Genomic DNA, 25279 nt, shown 5'->3' on the forward strand with positions numbered 1-25279 from the left:
ACCCCCTGCTGATCTGTAGGGGAAGGACGTCTGCACAGAGATACCTGTTACACACACGCTTTTATAATGCGAGTACCACCCTCTACTGTGGCCCCGCGTGTTTGTGTGGTCAGCTGCACAGTCCTTTCCAGTTCTTGGTGACCCCGTGCACTCTAGACCGCCAGACTCCTCTGTCCTTATCGTTTTTCAGGCAAGAATACTGCAGTGGGTTACCATTTCCTGCTCCAGGGGGAGCTTCCTTTCAGGGATCGGACCCGCACCTCTTGTGTCCCCTGCATTGACAGGATGATCCTTTACCACTCAGCCACTTGGGAAGAATCCTGTATTTTCCAGTAACATTTTGTCCTCAGTCTGACGGTAAATAGAAGAAACTTTTAATTAATATTTAAAATATTTATCACTATTATATTTTAAATCACTTATTTATATTTTTTAAAATGAAATCGAGCACCCACGTGGACCAGGCACTGTGCTACATAATGTGTATTTTAAAATGAATCAGATGAGGCAGGATTCACTCAACAGTTAAGAGGCTGCGTCCGAGGGTCAGACTGCCATGTTCAAAGACTGGCTCCAGGATTTCTGGCTGTGTGATCTTACCAGTGAGTGCCTCAGTTTCATCACATGTAGAATGATAGCTGTGTTGTTGTGTAGTCACTGAGTCGAGTCCGACTCTTTGCGACCCCACCGGCTGCAGCACGCCAGGCTCTGTCCTCCACTGTCTCCCAAAGTTTGCTCAAGTTCATGTCCATTGAGTCGGTGATGCTATCTAACCATTTCATTCTCTGTCCCCTTCTCCTCCTGCCTTCAGTCTTTCCCAGCATCAGGGTCTTTTCCAGTGAGTCAGCTCTTCACGCCAGGTGGCCAAGAACTGGAGTTTCATCTTCAGCATCCATCCTTCCAATGAATATTCAGGGTTGATTGATTTCATTTAGGAGTGAATCCAGACCCAAACAATAGTTACAATACTGCCTGTTTTTCCACACTTGTTCATAAGGTTAAACAAAACCATGGGTAAAGCACTTAACGCAGTGATTGGTGCATAGTAAATGGTTAAAGAATGTTAGCTGAGGTGCACGTTACCACTGTCTGCATCAACATTATGACTGAGGTTGCTGTTCTCTTTAGGAGAGCAATACCTCATCCTGAGTGGAGGGGTGGTAGTATCAAAAGTCTTTCTTGTATAGCTGAGCCCTGTAGGACTAGGTCACCCAAAAGGATGTGTGACAAAGAAGAGGGTAGGGCATTCCACCAGAAGTATACCTTTTAAAAATTATATCTAATCTGTGATACAGAAACAAATGCATTATTTAAATATTTTAATATGTAACATTTACTTTCAGCCTGTATTTCTTAGGTCACAACTCTCTATACTTTATAAAAGTTTATTTTGTTATTAGAACTTTTGTGGAGTATTTTTATCCACTTTAGTGAAGTATTGATTCTCAGTGAAAACCTAATTTGAAAATGATATCATTACTATATGAATCTTACCTAATTTTAGAATTCCTTCTTATCACAGACTCAGGAAAGCCTGGCTATTTCCTACTTCCTTTTGCTTCTTTACAAATAATGTCAAAGTGCAAGTTTTATTTACCAGATTTTTTTCTGTCCTTCATTTCCATGTTAGCTATCTTATTTGTGTGAGAATAGGCATCTAATCATCCTTGGGCAATTCTTGATGAATGCTCAGCTGCTCTGGTGATACAAATATAATATTCAAAAACAAATCATACCCCTTCCTAACATATGTAAGATCTGGTGCTATTTCTGACACATGTACAGGCCTCTGGGACCCACATAATAACCAGTGGGGTAGGTAGGACAATTTTAGACATTGGGAAACTGCTGTGAGAAGTATTGTTGCTTGCCTAAATTGACCCAGTAAATATCAGAACTGGGCAGGGAAATGAGGTTTTCCTGATTTCAAAGCCTGTTATTTCTAATATAAGCACAAACATATATTAAAGTAGACCCTATGCTGTCATACACCTCCTTTTCAGAGATCTCTTATTAGCTGTGAAGGTAGGGTGATATTCTGCAGAAAATCTCAGTATGTTTTCTTTATTTTTAATTTTTTATATTTTATGATCCTAAGCTATTGGCAATGGACTTAAATTACTAATTATTTTAACTCTTCACTGGTTTAGTGATTTTTTTTTTATAATTCAAGAAGAATGTATTAGAATCCATTTTAGTATTTGTATGATTCTGAATAATCATTTATCTTGCCCATTCTGGTGAGTTTCCTGAGGACATCTTCTATGACTTTATATTGGACATATTTCACAGTTTTTCTCACTGAGTATCACACCTACTGGAAATGTTTTGGATGGATGACTATTGACTTTTCTAGAGGAGATCACACAGTTCTTTATTTTTGACCATTTTACAAGATAGGTGGTTGTAGCAGCCAACTTCCAAATGTTCCCCAAATGATCCTTACTCCCTTGTATTCATGCCCTTGGGTTCCATCCCACATGGAGTAGGGCTGACTTGTGTAAAAGGATGCTGCTGTCAGAGACTGAGATCCAAGACTAGATCATAAAACCCATTGCAACTTCCATCTTGCTCTTTTGGATCACTTGTCCTGGGCAAAAGCTAGCAGCCATCTCCTGAAGACACAGCTGTCTTGGGTCAGCTTTGTGGAGACATACATGATGAACAAAGGAGACCCATCAAGTCCGTGTGAGTAAGCCGTCTAGCAGTGAGTCCTCCAGCCACAGTCAAGCTTTCAGATGACTGCGAACTCTGGCCACTGTATTGACTGCAACATCATGAAGATGGACTGGAGCCATGCAGCTAAACTGCCACCAAGGTCATGACCTGCATAAACCCAAAAATGGTGTTTATTGTTTTAAGCCACTAGGTTTGGGGATAATTTGTTATACTAAGCAGTAATTAACAAATATAGTCTTTATTTGAGATGATTTTAAACCTCTTGATAGTTGGGCACTTTTAAAATGGAAGTGCTCATTTTGTGTGTGTGTGTGTGTGTGTGTGTGTGTATTTAAAATGGAAAGTGGAAGTGTTAGTTGTTCAGTCATGTCTGACTCTTTGCAAACCCATGGACTGTAACCTGCTTCTGTCCGTGAAATTCTCCAGGCAAAAGTATTGGAGTGGGTAGCTGTTCCCTTCTCCAGGGAGTCTTCCCCACTGAGAGGCTGAACCTGGGTCTCCTACATCGCAGGCAGGTTCTTTACTATCTGAGCCACCAGGGAAGCCTATAGAATGGAATACACCTTTTATTTGTTCACCTACATTCAGTATTATAATTAAAAATTAGTCTTTTAGTTCATTTTACCAATAATCATTTAGTATTTTTAACTTAAGATGTAGGAGATAAATGGAAAACATTCATAAAACTGAAGTGTTAGGAAGTGATAAACTGTTGAACTGAATTCACTTCATAACTGTTACAATGTGTTTTAGCCTATTTATATCTCATAATATTAATAAAAGAGCTTGAAGAGACTCCCCCTTAATAAAAAAAATAATGTAACCCTTGAGTATTACTTTTATCTTAGTATTTGTCAGATTTATTCATTGATCTAATAATGCCTCAATGAAGTTGAAGTAAGGATGAGAGGAAGAATGATAAGGCAATAAATATTTTTTGCCCTCAACTACAAATCAAGAATTGAAAGCATACAGAGTCTAAATTGATTGCCAGTAGCCTGGTCGGGTTTGCTCCTGGTATCCAAGGAGCCTATGTTTCTTTTAGTTTCATTGTCAGGATAAGCTTTGTGTTGTGTAGCCAAAAAGTGTGGCTTTGAAATCTAAGGATGTAAAGGATGGCTCAGGAGATTTGCTCAAAAAATGAGTATCTTGTAATAATCATTGAAAATATATTTTCATAAGTCAGGTTAGTAGTGTATCAAATGCTTTTAGTGTTAAATTTAGTATTTAGTGTATCCTATTTTCCTTTCAGCACAATGCATTTCCTTCATGAAAAAATCTTGCTTCTGCATGTTTTGAAAAAGTGGTTTATGTTATATTGGCATAACATAATGATCACTGCCAACCACGTTTCCGTGCTTCCTCAGAACATAAAGCTGTTTCTTTATCCCTACTTAAGTTTATGAATATTGTCAAAAGCCACAAAGCTTCCTAAAATATTTAAAAGGAATGTGTGTCCATCAGTAATATTTTTTAGATTTCATAAGTTTCTGCTGATTAAGACCATAAACCACATCAGACAGATCCAGAAATCAGGCTGGGTTAAGTCTTTTCTGCTGGTCCTTTGTTCTGACCCGGCCAATTGCCTTTCATGATTTCCTCTTACTCTGAAGTTTTCTTAATTAGTAAGGTAAGTAAAATGCATGTATTAAAAATGTAGCTGTGAATCTTAGCACATTTGCTTGTCTTGAGCTTTGATGGCCGGTGTACTTGGCATTCTAAGCAGGCATTCCGCGGTCCCTGCAGACGGTGTGTCCTGTCGGTTGGATTCACCCATGATGTATGGTATTAATTGTGTCTGGACTGTTGAGAAATGAATGCTTTTGCTATCACAGGGAACTTGTGAGAACGAAAAATGAGTAAGTAGAGTTGTCATGTGTGAATCACTTTTTAAGTCGCCATTTTTCTCCATGTGTATTTAAAAACACACACATAGGGAGGCACTCCATTCTCAGAATGACTTTGGAGGCGAAGTATTTTTTAAGACAGACAAACTGCAAATTCGGAACGTCTGTCTGTTTCTTTTTTTCGCTGTCTCTCTCTCGTGCACACATACACAAACCCACCCCAGATTTGGAAATTTTCAAATGTTTATACACCTTTTGGGTAAAGGGTTTATTAAAATGATGTGAAAGACAGATGATTCTGAGTTTATTTCCACTGCCCAAATAGAAACAAATTTTGTTCATTGTAAAGTTAAGGATGCTTTCAATTTGGAGACTACCTTTTAGACCAAATCATAAAAATAAGTGTCAGCTCTAGAAAAACTAGCAATGTTGCTAGTCTCATACCTGAAATTCAGCCTTCCCTTCCTCCTGTGCCTAACTTTGCTACCTATGAAATCCTGGGCAACTTATCTGCCTGAACTTCATCTTTCTAATCTTTGTAATGTGGTTTTTCAAGATAATAGATGATGAAAGCTTCTTATGACATGCTACTTCATATAGAAGTCACCTAGTAAATATGTCATTTTTGCTACTCATGATGATGTTGGCAGGTGTTGCTGGGACAAAAATGTAGGCACCCTAATGGAATCCATTCACACACCATTTACCTCTTTTGGGGCCCAATCTTCAGAATAACACATCTGATTTTGAACATTCATTTTATGAAAAAGAGGCCAAATGGCTGCTGAAAGAGTACAGAAAGAAAATATGTTGGCCCTTATATGAATGAATTGAATGAACAGTTAAAAACTTAAAACTTACAAAAATCAAAAGTCATAAAATACTTGACTTAAAAGAAGTTGATAAACTTAGATGACATCATGATCAAAGCTAGAAACTGGCATTGGTACGACAGCATGAGTGGTGGAAAAGTTGGAGAAACTGATGGAGGGGTGAAACACATGGCTCGGGGTTTTATTTTTTACTAAGTTTATTCTTGGAGAAGGATTGGGTTTTTGATGTGTTTGAGTCCATTCTGAAACTCTGTGAGGTGTACTGAAAGTGATAAGCAAATGATTGTTTGTCATTTACAAGTTTATCACTTATAAAATATTTTCCCTATATTTTATGGGTCAATCACTGTGAAACCAGAGAGGATGGTAGTTAGGAAGCCTTCCTACAACTTTTGGGTCTTATTTTCATGGTCGAACTATAGACATTGGCACTCTACCCAGCAAAGCACCCAGCAACCTAGGACATGCGAGAAATGAAATACTGCAGGTTCTGAAACAAACCATCGCTTTGAGGCTTTCCTGGGGGCTCAGTGGTGAGGCGGCCTCTTGCCAGTGCAGCAGACTCAGGTCCGATCCCTGGTCCAGGAAGATCCCACATGCCAGGGAGCAACTAGGCCGCCGCACCGCAGCCTCTGCCCCTGAGCTCTAGAGCCTGGGCCCCACGAGACAAGCCCCCGCAGTGAGCAGCCGTGTACCGCACCTGGGAGTCGCTCCTGCTTACTGCAGCTCCAGAGGAGCCCGCGCAGCAAGGAAGACCCAGCACAGCACCCACGCCCCGCGCAGGTAAATAATGTTAAAAATCCATCACTTTCTGTAAACCCCAAGGAAGTAATTAGAAGCTAATACAACCGTCATTGAACTCTCCCTTTGAACCACAAAGCTCCATTGCATGCCACCTTTGAGCTCAGAAAGTCTTATCAAAAGAAGATAACCCCCAACCCCAACTGACAATCACAGAGTTAACATTTTCCTGCCCATTAGTACATCACTCATGTCATAGAACCTGAAAAATAATATTTGCGTGAATACAGTGTATAAGCTTCAATGATGCTGCTGGGGATGATTGGACATGTTCAAATTTAACATCTTATTCTTTCAACAGGAGCGTTTTTGGCTCCCTCATGTTTCTAGCATAATGCTTGCCCGAGCCATTATTATTATTTAATTATGTAAATGAGGAAAATGAGCAGAGGAAGCAGGAGACTCACAGCATTGAATTTCAAGTCTTCAGTCTTTCTCCACCATACCACATTGATCAAGGCCCATTGTACTCTGCGTGATGCTCACCCTTATGAATTTTTCATTGGAAGTTGGAGGAGAAATGATTAGGCAACCACCGAGAAAACATGATGCATAGGCTGGTTGTATTTGTTCCAAAATATTTAGAAAGGCAATAAAGTCCTCATGTTTTAGTTCCTGGCTTCAACACATTGTGTTCTATCAATCACAGTGATTTTGCTCCATTTGCTAAATGAAGTTTGATGTGGAGAATTTATGAAACATAAAGTTGAATGAAATATGTATGTATGTGTGTATATATAATGTGTATCTATAATTTATATAGCTTAAAAAATGCATTTGGTATCTGAAATGTACTGAGTTGGATGCAGATGTAGCATTTCTTTTGTCATCTAGGAAGGTACGAAAGTACATATGTGTATGTACCCAGAAAATGTGATATGCACATAGTGATTTTTAGTCAATGATGTTTGTAATACAGTTTTATGTTGGACAGTCTCACAATGGAAAGTAATGGATACTAATTTATGTTGACAGGAATGTGCCTTGGCAGATACCAGAGCAGGAAAAGAAATGGTTCACCAAAGTGTCACTTAGATGTCTTGGTATAGGATGGTTTTGAGGGCAGAACACATTTGTATTACTATAAGTATGTTCTTTTCAAATTAAAATATAGTATTCTTTTGTTACATAAAATTGCTTGATTCCTTTATAAGAATACAAAATAGTGTAAGACTAAAAATAAAATATTAATTAAAATTAAATATATGAAAGACCCTTTTTACCCATCATCTCTTAGGCAACCAGAGAGCTGTGGGGGGGGTGTCTTGATTAGAGATGGGCTTCAGGAGGCTAATCTGAGGGTAATATACTCACTGGATTATAAGCAAATAAGGAATGAAGTCAGACTTGGAGGAGAATATTACAGAAGAAAAAGAGTAAACCTGGAAGGCTTCTCGCCTATCACAGGTTCTTCACCGGAGGGGGGAGATGTTTGGAAACCTTTTTTAGTTGTTAAGGTCCCTGGGGATGCCTGTGGTGTTGAGTTGGTGGGAATCTGGAAAGTGAAAGATCCCACATTATGAGAGATCACCTTCACAGCAGAGTTTCTGATTTCAAGTGTAGGACAGCCCTTTAGTGAATTGTCTAAGACAGTCAGTGGGAGTTTGGGGGAATACTTTCTCTAAGAGGCAGCATAATAAGGGATGAGACACTTCTTCTGCACACCATTATTAAGGTCTAGCATGTTCTCTGAGATGGAGGTATCTTTGTGATTTTGTTCTTGTCTTAAAGAATACTCAAATGCCAGGATTTTCCTTGAGTTTTCTCTTGCAGAGAATCAGGAAGATAATTCTTATCAGTAATATAAAGATACATATTTCAACCTTTAAATTATTAACAGCATTTTACAGGAGAAAATTATAGATAAAAATATCTGTTAGAAACTCAGGGCAAGAGCTTATGATTCATTCTCCTTAAAGAAAATAAGATGATGAAGGACTAGATTCAGTTTACTGCTGTACTTACTCCTTAGAAGGAAAGTTATGACCAACCTAGATAGTATATTAAAAAGCAGAGAATTACTTTGCCAACAAAGGTCCGTCTGGTCAAGGCTATGGTTTTTCCAGTGGTCATGTATGGATGTGAGAGCTGGACTGTGAAGAAAGCTGAGCGCTGAAAAATTGATGCTTTTGAACTGTGGTGTTGGAGAAGACTCTTGAGAGTCCCTTGGACTGCAAGGAGATCCAACCAGTCCATCCTAAAGGAGATCAGTCCTGGGTGTTCATTGGAAGGACTGATGCTGAAGCTGAAACTCCAGTACTTTGGCCACCTCTTGGGAAGAGTTGACTCATTGGAAAAGACCCTGATGCTGGGAGGGATTGGGGGCAGGAGGAGAAGGGGACGACAGAGGATGAGATGGCTGGATGGCATCACCAACTCGATGGGCATGAGTTTGAGTAAGCTCTGGGAGTTTGTGATGGACAGGGAGGCCTGGCGTGCTGCAATTCACGGGGTCGCAAAGAGTCAGACACCACTGAGCAACTGAACTGAGTGAAATGATTGTAAGAAGAAATATTGTATCTAAATTCACCTATTCTTTCAGCAAATGTTTTCAGCGTCCACTGTGTGTCAGACACTGCTCTAGGAATTAAGCCTCCAGCAATGTCTAAAGGGAATTTACATAATAATGAAGGCAGAATATCAGTAACGTCAGGTAGTGCAGGAAGCGCTAGGAAGACAGGGTGAGTAGATAGAAAATGACAAAGGGTTATTTCAAAGGGGCTGGCCCAGAAAAGATTGTCTTAAAGAAGTGGCATTTTGCGTAGAAACTGAATAAAGGGTGATGTCAGCATGTGAATATGTGAGATGTAAGAAATCAAGCCGAGATATCAATGAAAGCTCTGAGAATAATGGTCATGTTGAGCAGCAGTAAGGAGACCAGAGAACAAGAGGAAAGTTGTGAAAGCAAAGTTGGAGAACCAGCCAACTGGCCCAGAGGAATGGCAACTCCATGTTAGCCCATGGAATGGCTTTTGTTCGGAGACACCTTAAATGCCATGGGAAGATCCTGAGTGTAAAAGAGACTCAATCTGACAAGTGTTTCCAGAGGTGCACTGTGTATTCAGTAGTCTTCTTCAGTAGTCTGACAAGAGTGGGCTCGGAGGTTGACCTAAGCCAGCTGAAAGGGCAGAATTGTGAAGTGGCTGCTGAAGGTAGTTTGCAGGATGTACTGAGGGATGCAGTGTAGGCTGGAAGACAGAAGAACCGAGAATGACTGCAACGTTTATGACTCCTCTCAATGTACAGGATGTTCATTTGAGAAATTAACATGTTACTGCAAAGTTAAAATCAACATTATCTATCAGATTTAACCTGCTTAAGTCCTTTCAAATGGTACATTAGCATTAATGCAGACATCCTTAACTCTCAGGGATATTTTAGTGGCTTATTGCAGATTGGAGATTCTTCCAACCTTTGTCTTTGATTTTTTGTAGTTTTGTAAATAGTCACTCTATAGAATAAAGTTTAAAAATACATGTAAGAAATACTTTTGGAGGAATGAAGTATCAATAATAGTGGAGTTGTTAGAAGTGTGAATTCTAAAAGTAGAGTGCCTCGGTTTAAATGCTGACACCCCCACTCATGAGCTTTGAAACATCAAGGAAATTAACTACCCTCTTTTCCCTCATCTGTAAATTAGAAATAATAATATTGCCTACTTTAGAGAATTATTGTGATGATTTAGTGGTTTACTGTATGTAAAGTGTTCTGAGCAATGCTTGCACATAATAAGTTCTTAATAAGCGTTGATTTTTATTGTCTGTCAATACCATTGCTAGTAAGAACAGATATGTAGTGATTTGAATTTAAAAAGAGGCAGGTTCAGAAACAAAAGGCCTGAATAATCCATAAACTGAACAAGCCAAGATGAATAATTGAAAGCAAGTTCTGCATAAAATTAATGGAAAGAAATGAAACTCAGTAAATTCATGTGTAAGAAGTTAAAAATTACATCAAACTATTCTTGCCTAACAAGATGCTTAAATTTGTAAACTGAGAGAAGAAACAAAATATCAGGAAGAGAAACAATTTTTCAATTATTATTTGTGTCATTAAAGTATAATTACGTTATACATTTGCTGTTTTTTTCTGTTTGCAAGTTGTTTTTGAGAAATCCAGACTCTATATGTTTTCTGCATTTTCCAGAATTTAAAATTTTTTAATAGCATTCTCAAGCACATTGAGGGTACTGAATTGAATATACACAGTAAGTAAACCTTAATTGCTCATAAAGTTGAAAATAATTTTATCATATTGAAAGAAGTTCTCAAAATTGCCTAAAGGCACAGTTTTATAAGCTGTTGATCAATATCTATACTACTTAATAACAATTTTATCCTAGCATAGAAATAATAAAGTTGTTAAAAAAAAATGAGGGCTGACTTATTTATAAGCCCATAAATACTGTCTTTCTTTTAGAGTCTAGTAATAGGATTCCAGCTGGCTTGGATGTAAGTATTCAATAAATATTTGCAGCTTGATCAATGTTTAATTATAAATTTCATGTGCTAAGTGAAGTGAAATAGAAATTCTGAGTCTGCTCTATGAATCGAAATAATGTGACTTTTAAAGTATAATTGTGATAAGTGGCCTTTAGTTTGACATTTGAAGCTGACCTGAGAGCATGGGATCATCCACAAATGTTTATCCAGTGCCCATTATTTCATGTGCTTTGTGATTGGAGCTTGGGCATTTCGCTTGCAAAGCGGTGGGTAAATCTGATTCTTTTCTGGTTCCTTTTATTTCTTGCTTTAGACTATTGCAATACCATTTGCTTTAATTTTCCCCTAGAATAAAATCCAAAACATTAAATATGCTTTAACTGTGGTACCAAGAAATCTTTCCAAGCTGTTTATGAAGTAATATCCTATTTTACTATCTTGATATGCTGTATTGCTTAAATATATGTAAGCCATGTTAACTTTTGTACGTTGAAAATGCTCCCCTCTTTAAAATAACACTCTGCTTGTTACCTGCTTCTTGGGTGTCCAGGGGATTCCTAGCATGCTGAATATAGGAGCCAAATAGGCTTGGGAGAAGATAGGAGGAGCTACCTATACAACAGATGATTCCCTGCCAGGTTATAGGAGTCTTAAAATATCCATAATTGCATAATCCAGCAATCTGTGTTGGGGCCAGCTCATGGCAATAGTGGGTACAGAAGTAGTTCTTGGAGAGGGTCCCATAGGTTTAGCACCAGAGATGATGGTAGTAAGGTGAGAGAAACATTTCAGTCAGAAATTGGACAGCAAACTCCAGGATTCAACTAACCAGGGTCAAAGTTGAAAAAGCTGCAGCCAGATTCTCTTTCAAATACTCTGGTACATAGGGATTTGTCTTTGGTAGTTTAGTCATTTTAACAATACTGATTCTCCCAGTCGAAGAACATGGTATATTTTTTTCCATCTGTTTGTGTTGTCTTTGATTTCTTTCATCAGCATCTTACAATTTTCAAAGTACAGGTCTTTTGCCTCCTTAGATAGGTTTTTTCCCAAGTACTTTATTATTTTGATGTGATGGTAAATGGGATTGTTTCTTTTATTTCTCTTTCTGATCATTTGTTGTTAGTGTATAGAAATGCCACAGATGTCTGTGTATTAACTTTGCATCCTGCAACATTACTGAATTCATTGGCAAGCTCTACTAGTTTTCTGGTAGCATCTTTAGGATTTTTTGTGTATAGTATCATGTCATCTGCAAACAGTGACAGTTTTACTTCTTTTCCTGTTTGTACACACTGCTATATTTAAATAGATAACCAACAAGGGCCTACAGTAAATAAATAATACCAATAGTAGAAGAGGTCACCAGTGGTCATGTGGGGGGACAAATATTCCAGGACATAGGAGTGTGATGAGCAGGCCATCAATTGCAGATTGCTCTCCATCATGCTCAGAGGGTCTCCTGATTCAGTGTCCATACCGTCTTCCTAGTGGAATTCAAGGTTATGTCTGCAGGTGAGCAAGTTATTCCTTCTGGCAGCTATGAGCAACTCAGCAGGCCAGAAGTTTCACCATCCTTCAAGGATATTGGGTAAGGTCTGTTTTCATCAGTCTCCTGGGCTGGATGAACCTGCTTTTCTTCTGATTTCTTCTTGCTTTCTCTGACTTGTTAATGGACCCTCATAGGGTTGGCTTTGTAACAGAGTAAAACCATGTTTCTTTGGACCAGGCCTCCATCCCTCCCCGGTACCTGGTAAGAATTCAATACATACCTTTTTGAGTGTGTTGGGTGTGTGAAATATTTTAATGAAGTGAGGGAAGAATCAGATTTACTTTTTCTTGGCAGCACCTTCCTATTCTCTTAACTGCTTGTATTTGAGATTTTAGGCTCCAATAAGGACCCCCATTCTTATGAAAGCATATGGGAGAAAGACAAGTCTTTTATTTATTGCTTTATTTAAATAAAATTGGCAGATTCACACCTGAAGATTTAATCATCTATTTTTAGACCTCATTCACCCTCTGCACACTGGGTGAACAACTTGCTCATTAAACAGATTGTACATTAAAAACTGTAGAGTACAAAAGCAGAAATATCATACATTTTGTGATAATTAGTAGTGTTCATTTCCTCACTAAGTACTGGGGCATACCACACTGTTTCCATAGCAACCTCTATTCTGTTCAATTAACTGCCTAATGTGAATATATGAATAAGTTTCTGTATTTAAGGAAAAAAAAACCCCAAACAATGGGGTGATTTAAGAGTTTACAGTTACAGATGTAAGAATGCTGGTTTTACCTTATTTTCTACTTTACTTTTAGAAACACATTTTTGATGTTCTTAGGTACTGGTCATAGCCATAAAAAGCATAAAGAGTGAATAAATTTTAGTGAATTTCTAAATGGCCCACTGAACCAGATTCTCCCAGTCCCCAGCTACTCCCTAGTTGTAAATTATGCAAATATACAAGCTGCCTTAACTCTTTCAGGACACTAGGGTACGATTTGGCAAGTAGCTTCTCCAGGGAACTAATCCATCATGGAGGTAAGAACGAAAAACAAAGGCCATTTCATAGCAATTAAGTCAGTGTTGCTTTAATTTATAAAGTATCCCTGGAAAGTAGGACTGACGTTACATTTGTTTATCTGAAGAGAAAAGCTTAGATATTTTCAGGAGAGCCTCAGACACCATGGCCAACAGCATGCCACAGAGGAGAGAGCAATGACTGGATTCAGAGAGCAAATCCTGGAGCCAAAATACGCTAAGGCTGAGGCTAGAAATATCAGCTTCCCCCACTGGGAAAGTGATAGCAGTACTCTTGATATTGAGTTGATTCTTATTTTTACTCTATCACCTTTTTATGTGATTATGTCAAAGCACAAGAGTAAAGCTTGATTAGTTTTCCTCTTTCCTTTGGTGGAATTAACTTGTTAGCATTAACCATTTCTGACACCAAAGAAAGTATAGTTCACTGGGGCCTAGTCTGTTTTCCTAAAGCACTAAAATGTATTGTTTGGCTAAATAACCTGTGTAGCCTGACACATTGCAAGCGTCGAGGAATCATTAGTACCTTTTCCATTTCTAATGACTGGCGGGTAGTGGGTGGAGTGTCAGCCAGAGCAGAGTTGTTATCAGCCTGTTCTTGCCTGCATGGTTTGGAGTGTTGAGATCAGGTGGGGAATCGAGAAAATAGCATGCCACTAAGACACACGCCTGGTGAGCTTAACTTGTATTCCTCCATTATCTAACTAAAATTAGAATGATGATGTACTTTTTCCAAAGAGGTTGCAATCTTTTTATGTTCTTTGTAAAAAAACAACAGAAACAAAAAAGCTAATAGGTTTATATTATCATACATTTTTATATCACTGTCAAATATTTAATATTACCTCTGTTATCTTTGCTGGCTATTTTAAAGAAAATAAATCTGAAGTCCATAGCATATGCTATGAGGAATGATGAGTCTTTTAAAAGCAATATATCAAAAAAAATTAAAAAAATAAAAGCAATATATCAAGTTTGAGGTTTCCTTTTTTCCTATATAAATATCTATAGATACTCTATATATATTAAAAGATATACACACATATATGTTGATTTTTGAATAAAGTATGTACAGATGTTTTTGGATAGCTGTATATTGAAAATATCTTAGAAAATATACAGATACATATCCCATAATTTAAAATCTTTACTAATGTTTAGCATTGTGCCTAGTAAGTACTCAGAAATGCCAGCTGTCATTTCAACTGGTTTCCTTTTTATTTTTCATATAGTGATGCTAATTTAAACAAAATTATATTATAGATATTTCCAATTTTGACAAAGAGGTTCATATTCAGAGAGAAGTGGAAAAACGTTTCTGTTAGAATAAATTCAGCTGTAAAATGAATTTTATTGATTTTCTAAAATATGCTTAGCAGCATATTAAATGTGATATGATTATTATTTCATTGTATGCTCATTATATCCACTTAGTATCTTAAGTGTACATCATCACTTTAATACTTTTATGAATCTGTAACTATTTCATTATGTTTTTTTTCCCATAAGCAGAATGAAGGGTGCTTAAGATGAGTCGTCATTACAGTCCTTAGACTTTTAAAAACTGTTTCTAATACTTATTGTTAAAGTCAGTATATACTTAATATAACAGAACATTTATGTTGCTGAAGTTATCACACATTTTTCACAATGAAGAAGTTAAAATGATAGTTAAAACAGTCATCTTTCAGACTTCTCTGGTGGTGCAGTGGCTGAGAGTCCGCATGCTAATGCAGGGGGCATGGGTGTGATCCCTGGTCAGGGAAGCCCCACATGCCAAGGGGCACCTAAGTCCGTGCACCACGCCTCCTGAGTCCTCACTCAGAACTGGTGCTCCTCAATAGGAGAAGACACTGCAGCGACGCCTCAACACTGCAGCTGGAGTAACCCTGCTCCTTGCAGCCAGAGGCAGCTCATGCGCAGCAATGCAGACCCAGCACAGCCCAGTGTTTTTCTTTAATAGTCATTTTTCTTCAAAAATTGACAATTCTTATGCGTTCATAAAGATGTTTATCAAAAAAACCTAGATATTATTCTTAACATTGGCCAGAAAAAAGTCTGAAAGATTCAAAGCACTTGCCAAATATTAAATAATTGATTTAAATTTAAAGGAGAAGCTAAACCAATTTACATTCCCAAGTAACATTTTATGTTAGTTGTGAGGTTGGAAATAGAAAATAATTGTTAGAATTCGGCTACTGTTTTTAAAGTGCTGAGAGCTCTTATAAATGTTAAGTTCATAGTCAGAAAATATTTATACACCATTGTTTCAGTGAAGGGGTTTGCAAGATAACTATTTCCATTTGCCACTTCTTTATTTTGGGTAAGAATATACTTAGGTAAAATTAAGCATACTCATTTTACTGTTTGAAAAACATGATTATTAGAGTGCTATTTGGGGTTGCATCAAATTTATATACTTATCTTGGGAGATCTAGCCTCTTTATGATCAATTTTCCCTTGTCAGACTATAAAACGAGTTTTTAATTGTTCAGATCTTATTCTATACCATTCAAAGATATCGTGATCTTTTCTTCATATACTGCTGATCTGTTCTGTTACATTCATCTCTAGCTATTTAACAGTTTTGTTTTTAAAGTAAACAATATTTTTTCCTGGCTCTATTTCTCACTTCTTTATGTGTATTTTAATTTTGTTTCCAGTCACCTTGAAAAATCTTCTCATTAATTCAGGTTGTTTTATAAGAATCCTTTGGGGTTTTGAGAGGATTGAAATGAGATGTGTTGTTTTCAAGCTTAAATGATGCCTGACACAGAGGAAATCTTCAGTAAATAGTGGCTGTTCTCATTATCTAAGGATACACTTTCAGGCTTCATGGTCTTTATCTATAGAACATCCTCTTCAGCATTGGATTGCATGCACTGCTATTTTGGTGGTTTAATGCATTCACTTTACTTTTGAATAGTGAACAGTAAAAGTCACTCAGTTGAGTCTGACTCTTTGTGACCACATACAGTCCATGGAATTCTCTAGGCCAGAACACTGGAGTGGGTAGCCTTTCTCTTTTCCAGAGGATCTTCCCAACCCAGGGATCAAACCCAGGTCTCCTGCATTGTGGGTGGATTCTTTACCAGCTGAGCCACAATGGAAGCCCAAGAATACTGGAGTGGGTAGCCTATCCCTTCTCCAGCGGATCCTTTGTTTGGGTTCTGCCATCACACGCTTGTTGCATTTGCTGAGATACTTTATTTCATTCTGTGAATCAGCATGAGCAATAATTTCTTTGTTCTAAAGACTGTCATACCATAAACAGTACTACAAGGGACCAACTGCAAGGTCGTCTAGATTTGGGATGACAAATAATGTTAATTAATTGAAGATAGTTTTTAAACATGTTGAAAAGAGAGATGCTCTTTTCCTTGCAACATCATCTTCTTTAATAGATGAAAATATTTTTGCATCCTCAAACACAAAAATATATATGTTTTAATATGAAAAATGTGACATTCATAGTGTGAAACTTTGAAGTAACTATCATGTGTGTGTTTTTTTTTTTTTTTCTATTTTGGAAATTTCCTTAAAATATTCCCTCTGGAAGTTATTCCTGGGGAAATTACAGCTCTGAGAATTGAATAAAGTTCCCAAAGTTACAGAATTACTGTAAAGCTGATTTAATACTCAAATCTTAATTAAATTCCAAAGTCATCCTCTTATCCTCTAATTGTACTATTCATTACATCATAAATAATGATTTTATAGAAATCATTTTATAGAAATAAATAACTTTTCTTTAAAAATATTCAGCTAGTTTAGAAGTATCTAGGGATGCATAATGGATTTAATATGTAAAGTAAATCAACATTATAAATGTTTGGCTAAAGGTGATTACTGATGCTTGTGACAAAAAATTGGCCATAGAATTCGTAATATTTAAACCACCACTGAGATTGAAAATTTACTTCTGGCACTTAGAATTGTACATTTAAGTATTTGTTAGAATTTTAGGGGGGGAAATAGCATCATAATCAGGAAAATTGCAGCCTTTTTACAGTTTTTGTTCTTAAAGGTAAGAGTTGAAGCAATTTCCAATATTGACAAAAAGTTTTTACCCTACAGATACATCATACCTGCTCTGTTCTAGAGACTGCCCTAAGCATTTTATAAATATTAACTTACTTAATCCTCATATTCACAGGAGGTAGGCACATTATTATTCCCACCTTAGAGTAAAGAAAATGAAGCATACACATTGGCTTATGTTTACACAGCTAGTAAACATGGCCATCAGATTTAATCTAGGCTGCCTAATTCCAGAGTTTATGCTCAGGGCTGCCTTTCATCCATATCACCCAAATACTTACTTCAGTAGTTGAGTCAGTGCCTTATTTTAAATGCATTGCCTATGTGACCATGTTCTGTGTTCTACAAAGTAGCTGATGCATGCAGCTGTAATATCAGAGAACCCCATTATTTTTAAAATTGTGCTATGATAGGGCAGAGTCCTGTTTTTAAATAGCATTCCCTTATTTGACTGCCGTCGTAGAAGTTTTTAAAATTTGTTGACATTTTAATTAATGAGTCAAAGGTTCTCAGCAGACACTGTTTGATGGATCATGAAGGCACCTTTGTGTGTGCCCTGCTGCCGTTTGTCATCTCGTTTGTGCAGTAGAGCGTAGGACATAATGCTCCTTGTCTATAGGGATTTCTTTACAATTGATCATTAATTGAACAACGTGGCATAACCAAGTCTTAGGAGAGAAATTAATGTCTCATCCCAATTAAATGCATTAATTAAAAAATAGGATCTTTGAATGATTTTTATGAATGGCCAAATGTCTTTGTACTGCTGTCTTGAGTATAATGGGGGATTGTTTCTGTTGCTTTGTTAGAAAACAAAGGATAGAATCATGGAATTTCTCTTCATGTGTAGGTGCTGTGCTTAGTTGCTCAGTCGGGTCTGACTCTGTGACCCCGTGGACTGTAGCCCACCAGGCTCCTCTGTCCATGGGATTCTCCAGGCAAGAATACTTGAGTGGGTGGCCATGCCCTCCTCCAGGGGATCTTCCCGACCCAGGGACCAAACCCAGGTCTCCCACATTGCAGGTGGAATTTTTATCATCTGGCCACCAGAGAAGCCCAGATGGATCTCACCAGCCCCTGGAAAGGATAACTCCTTGCTCTTCTGCGTCTTCATTCTCCTTAAAGGCTAGGATTCCATGCTGCGTGCTTCTTGTCCGCTCACTCCCCCTCCTGCTCTTTCTGTGTCTCGTCCCCTTCCCTCTGCCACGTCCAGTGTGCGTGTCTGCTTTCTCTGAGAAGTCACGGTCTCCTGTGTGAAGGTAAGTGTGCACAGTCTTTCACTGGGATCTACAGGTCACACTGCGTTAGCTATAGTTCTCTTATTTGAGAAGCATCATCTGGATATTCTGAAAGTACTAACTGGAGAATAGAGCAATTTAAGAGAGGATTTTTACACCATTTTTTGAACATGTGACATTTTTATATATGAATGGTTCGTCCATCATACTTGAATAGATTAAAACTCCCCAAACAAGAATAAAATCTGTAATATTCATAGCGCCATCACTGCTATGTTGCAGTGGTGCAAATGACAGGTCTCATCTGAGTTGTTCATTCTTTACCTTATTACTCTATTTCAGTAGGACTGTTATCTTGAACCTGCTCTCTAATGTGCTTAGGTGACAACGTTTAAATGTTCTCTAGGAAGGATGAATATTTATTTGGACCTATGCTTTGCTTTGCTGTTTTCCCCCTTCAATATACTCCACCTTCTATTTAAAGGACATTGGAATGACTGTATCTATATTCAGCAAAAGTTTTAAACACTGAAAAGTAATTAGTGATAGGCACATTGCATCCTGATTTAGAACCATTGAGGTAGGTGTGGGGAAAATGCCCACTGAAATAAAGTTTGGGGTAGCTAGACCATCTCCCTTTGGGTCTAGATTGCTGACAGATCAAGGATCTATAAGCAAGTTTTTACTTACCCACATCTTCTGTGTATGAAGGACATTTGAGATTCCTTCATGACTTAATTTAGTCAGGTAGCAATCTAATCTAGGTGCCAGACACTTATCTAGGTATAAATGGCTCAGAAATGAGCAGGATAGACCCACTGTCTGCACTTGAGTAATGTATAGTCTTTGGAGGAATGCTGATGCAGATACGGAATGGTTCGTTCATTCTCTGATTCAGCACACTATCTGTAGCACTTTTTGTGATCTGACCCATTATACGTTTGTTGGCGGTCTCCCCCAACCAGGATGTAAACTGCCTGAAGGCAAGGGTTTGTCTGCTTTGTGCATTGCTGGAACTCCTTTGCTGGAACACGCGCTGGCTCCTAGTGTGAAGTCAGTGTTGAAGGAGAAGAAGTAAGTGACACATATCTCCTATTCATCTGCTAAGTAAGAGGGTGCTTACTGCCAGGTATAAAGAGATGAATGGGAACCACAGGGAGGAGGAGAAAGTCTGTTTGGGAACAGTCTACTGAGAGTTGGCGGCAGGCAGCGACAGAACAAGAGGCCAGGTACTTTGAGAAGCACAGGGCAGGACTAATAGGCACAGACTTTCAAGGCGAGCGATGGCTCGTAAGAAACATGACGTCTGACTGCACGGAGCAGTCATCAGCCTTAAAACTCCAGACTGGGGTCTTGGTGTCAGTCCCCTTCTTACCTGCATTCGCCCACACCCAGACAGTTACCTGCACAGAGATGTAACGCATGCACTGTGGCTCCTAGGGCATCCAGGCAGCAGAGAGGGAAGTCTGACTGGAGGCCCCAAAGAGACATGATAAGGAGGAAAATTGGCCTAAACTTTCAGAGGGGGTACACTGTTATGGAAAAAAGCTGAGAAGAGGCCCCATGGCAAAGGTGGTGGTGGTTGTTTAGTCATTATGTCATGTCTGATTCTTTTGCAACATCATGGACTGTAGCCTGCCAGGCTCATCTGTGCCTGGGATTTCCCAGGCAAGAATACTGGAGTGGGTTGGTCTTTCCTTCTTCAGGGCATCTTTCTGACCCAGGGGTGGAACCCATGTCTCCTGCTTTGGCAGGCAAATTCTTTATCACTGAGCCACCTGGAAAGCCCCTTGGCAAACGGCTTGTATAGAATCTTCCTGGCCATCATCCAATTCTTGGATTCAGTTCTTAGAGATTAAGGCTGGTTGATTAGTCTTGTATCATATACCTTCCCCCCTTATTTAGATATATTTATTTCCTTTGACTAAATTTTATGGTATTGAAATGTATCAGGGAAGTAGAAGATTATAATTGCCGAGCGAGCTGTGCAAAAGAGATGATGAATTTGGAAAACTACTCACAGAGATGCAGAGCAGAGAGAAAGAGACTTGTCTTGCAACACCCTGGGAAAAGCAACTCCTCAGTGGGAGATGAGTCATCATTTTGCAGAAAAGACTGCAAAAAAGCAAAACTTTCTTTAAAATACTCCTTATAAAGAAAATATAAATTGCCAAACCACTTTGGAGAGCAATTTGGTAAAATGTAGTAATCCTGACATGACCTGGCAATTCCACCCCTATTAAGTTGAACTGTCTGAAACTGCTGATACTTACCTGTTTCTGACCTACAAAAACAGCATTTTCAGATGGTCTACCTATATATTTCTTAGAGACATGTGTGTGTGTGTGCAAGAAATACAATTGTAGTAGCAAAAATTGGAAATGAACTAAGTAATGCCATCAAGAAAAGTATGGATAAATTATTGCGTATTTATACAATGAAGAGTAAAAAGCAAAGCATTTAACTTCAGTATAATTAAAAATGACTTGGGGGTGACATTTCTTGGAGAGCAGCTCCCTTGTATATTAGAAAGGCTTTACGGGTCTCAACTGGTACATCAAATGATACCTTCTTCTGTTTCTGCATCAGCTAAAGTCACAGTAAGCCCACATCATCAGTCATCTAAAACAGCTCTGTGTCACAGCCAGCTGTCGATTTGTAGCACATTTTTCTTTGCTGAAACTGAGTAGACATTTTTCTTTGATCTCAGAAATTTGAGAGAGTTTGGGACTTGAGATTTTTTTGCCTCCATTTTACCCTCCTTCCATTTTTCCAGAAACACTTGGAAAGGTACACGATCAGAATCAATCACTGCTTGTTCAGTGCTGTTTCTGCTCCTGTTCTTTTTGATATAAAATGAAGTGATTTATTAACATTTTACAGCCAGTACTGTTGTTATACTGTGCCAACCCCCTCTAAGGCTTGGAATGAAGTAATATAGATGCACTACTCTTTCTAGTGATATTACTATTGTATTAGTAGTATTACTACTACAGAAGAATAAAGCCTGCCAGTCAGGAAATTGCTTGATTTAAAAGCACAGCTCTACCATTCCTATACCATATAAAAGAAAAATGTGCTTTCTCTACCTTAATTTACAGTGTACATCTCAACTTCTCCTAAAACAGATGGGAAAATGCAATAGCATTACATTTTGGGCCCTCAAGACCAAGGAGAAACCTGGCAAATCTTCAAAAATAATGAAATAACCAACAGAAGAAAACAGATCCTGATACTTCCCTCTTGTTGAACCCTCTATCATTGCCCAAACAGATATTTTGCCCTATTTGAAAAATCATACCTATTTGGAAAGACATACAAAGTATAATTGAATCTTGCAGCATTGTCCGATAAAAGTAAGTCCTGGTTTCAGAGAAATTTCTTTGGAGGAGTATAAAAGCCAAGAAGCTTCTGAGATTTATCATCAAACAAGGTCTGATCCTGAATTATGCTATAATTTAGCTGTAGTTAGAGACCTGATCTTTATTATCTTTTCAGGAGCACATACACATGCACACGTGTACAGCCAGACACCCTTAATTTTACTTAATTAATTGGGCTCTTGGTTGGAGACTTTGTCGTGTATGGTGTTTTAAGTCAGAAACATCAAAGGTGGTGAACATTGCAGGCATCAATTTAATAGCAGTATTTATATCTCACAAATTACAGAGTCTTAGAATATATTACTGACTGGTTATTAAATGGTAATAGTTGGATCAGTGCCAAACTGATTATTCAAGTATTTCTGCTTCTTTATTATGAGCTTGGCAGTCAGTGGAAGAGCTCTCCTCTGAATGTTATTGTTCACTCAACTGTGGAGAAAAACTGTGAAGAAATTTGCAAACAGCAAGTCCCCTAATATATGTCACAAAATTTTTGGCACCTGTTTACTCTAATAATTATCTCAGTTTTGCTTTGTGTGTGAAGTGTAGAGCTGATGGAGCTTGCTAAAATTTCAACTCTGCCTTCTATGAACTTTCTTGAACTTTTTGCTGGCAGATATTATTGGTTAAGGTGTCTGCTGAGAAGATAAGTCTTTTTTTTTTTTTTCCCTTTCAGAGTCAATTGGAAGTCCTCTGTTTACACCCCATATTGTTTTTTGATGTAACTGATTCTTTCAGCACATCATAGAGTAAGCTATTTGGGAACTAGGAACGTAGACTAAGGAGGTGGAACATAGACTAAGGAGGTGGTTTAGATAGAATCGGGCTCAGGTGATAAGCTATAATAATACATTATCTTCAGTAGATGAATTTCCTGGATTCTTCCTTTCTCAATTTCTTAAATAAATTTCAGAATATGATTTGGATTAGACCTTATTCAAGCCAGTGGTTCTCCAAAGAGACCACTGCAACATAGATGTACCTAGACTGGGAATGAAAAATTCATTCCATCTTTAAATCAACATTTACTGAGCTCCTCTTATATGGAAGGCATTGAGGATAACTTAGTGAAGAAAACGCAGGTTGTTAGTAACCTTAGATTTTTCAAAGTCTGATGATATTTGTGTATTTCAAGTTCTATAATGGGTATTAGTAACAAGAGATGGAGATAATACATTACATGTAACCCCTGGATAGTAATACACTATGTGCCATATTATTTTTTGTCCTGTTGGCACTCATTTCAAGTTTTAATTTATCTTATTTAATTAAAAGGCATAAATTAGCACATCATGTTGTTTGCATCAAATTATGCAGCTCGGTGCTTGGATTATCTTTGATTCACACAGTGAATTCAAGATAGAAACAAGGGATGGTAAATCAGAAATACAAAGAAACTTTCAATTTGAATTTTAAAGTAGAAGCAGAATTCATGTGCACTGTATCTATACATCATTGTGACCATTGTATTGATTAATCTTCTTTAAAAATGACTTTGTTATCATAGACTCTGTTTGAGCAGTCTTCTGTAATATGACAAATACAAACTCATTTTGCCATTAAAACTTGCTCTCTGCTATGTTTTGTATGACTAAAGATTTTTTACGTGTGCCTTTGGAAAGGAATCATTTACTAGCTCTTTCTTTTCAAATGACAGTCTTCACTTTTGCTTCTCCTTGCCATAGTTTTATTTTCTTTACCGAGGTCATCTTGAGTTCCTCTTTCACTTTAGTTTAGGTCCTTTCATGAGTCATTTAGTCAGAATGCGTTGAAACAAAGGTCTTTCTCTTCAGATATATTGAGCTGTGTTACTTCATTTCAGTGGTGATGCCCTGACGTCCCCCCGCCCCGTCTTCTCTTTGTCTGCTAAGCTTGTCTTCTCCACTTGTTTCTGGCAGGCCTTCTGTTTCTCCCTCCTTTTTCAGATAGTTCCCAGGTGCCAGGCTCTGTGCTGGCTTCCAAAGGTGCAGTTGATGAGGCCGTTAATCACATGTGTCTTCCAGCTAGTAATCAAAAAATATTCCTTAAACAATCACACAGTGATTTGATTTCGTGTTTTTAATGTCCTGAAAGGAGAAGTATGAGGCATATTGAGAGGTGTATGTGGGGAACTTACCCTAGACTATGGAGGAGGGGCTGAAATAAGAAAGTCTTCCCTGAACTTGACATTTAAGATGAACCTTGAGTGCGTCTTAGTTGGCGAGAACAACAGAGAACTTGAGAAGAAGCAGTTCTAGTTGCCACTTCTCTGCTGACAGATTTTTCACTTGATGCCGAGTTTCAAGGAGATAAAGCTGGAAAAGAAGCCTTGTTATTAGGTATGCTGAATTAATCTAATCATGATTTGAAAAGAGAGATTTTGTCTTAAGTGCAAAATCTGATGAGAAGAACATTTTACCATGTACAATGAACCATTTCATATTTCTGTATTTCTTTGACTTATTTTGTGTGATTTATTATTTTAATTTAAAAATTATATAAATTGTAATAGTTTTGTAAAAAGATGCTTTGTTTTACAGGGTCAATAAATCTGAAAATGTTTTTGGAGCCCGATACCAGTCATGGGAAAACATTGTTTGCTGGTTACTGACTAAGTCATGTCCAACTCTTTGTCCATGGACTGTGTAGCCTGCCAGGCTCCTCATCCATGGGATTTCCCAGGCAAAAATACTGCAGGGGGTTGCCCTTTGCTTCTCCAAAACATTAGTTAGTGTTAATGACTTAAATTTCCAACTTTTGATATTGTTTAATAACAGGCTAATAAAGATTATAGAAATGGTCTTCATAATACCTATTACTAGACCAGCAATAAGATTGAGAATCACACTAACGGTGCTGCTGCTGATTTATGAGGAGCCTGGTGGGCTACAGTCTACAGGGGTCCAAAGAGTCAGACATGACTGAACACACATACAGATAGATACAGGAACATTTCTCAAACTTTCATGTTTTTAAGTGGTTTGATCCTATTGAATGGGTACTGAGAAGTGAAAATTCCATTTCTCATTAATTTTTAGCAACCTTCTTAAATCTAGAATAAAGTCATCCCAACAACTCATAGAATAAAGTCATCCCAACAACTCAGATTGTTTTTAAAACTAGCTTCTCAGATTTTTAGACTCGTCAAAATACAAATATGTTTTACACTGCTAATAACATTTTAACACAAAATGCCTTAGAGGACAGGGTCCCTTTGATTTAAATTAATTGCACAACTTTTGTACTTTTCAGACCAGCTGCATTCATAATTACCTCTTGGCGAACATAATCAATTTCTTAGAAAATTTTGGTCATTTGTACTCAAGGGAATTCCCCACCATATGTATACTGACATTAAAAATATTGAAGTAAAATTCCAACTGCTTTTCCTCTGTGAGCCCTTAGTCTTTTCAAATGTACACTGAATGATCCATTCTTATGTTTTCTCCATTTTGTTGGTGACTTCGTTTGTTACTACCAGCATCTTT

At 37.8% G+C, this 25279-nt stretch overlaps 1 protein-coding gene across 2 annotated transcripts in view; it reads left to right on the forward strand.

Moving 5' to 3' along the window:
* NAV3 (neuron navigator 3) overlaps window positions 1–25279 on the forward strand; it is an 889111-nt gene that overhangs the window by 329638 nt on the left and 534194 nt on the right. The window lies entirely within an intron of this gene.

This window comes from Odocoileus virginianus, chromosome 24, assembly GCF_023699985.2.
Source record: "Odocoileus virginianus isolate 20LAN1187 ecotype Illinois chromosome 24, Ovbor_1.2, whole genome shotgun sequence".
Classification (NCBI taxonomy): domain Eukaryota; kingdom Metazoa; phylum Chordata; class Mammalia; order Artiodactyla; family Cervidae; genus Odocoileus; species Odocoileus virginianus.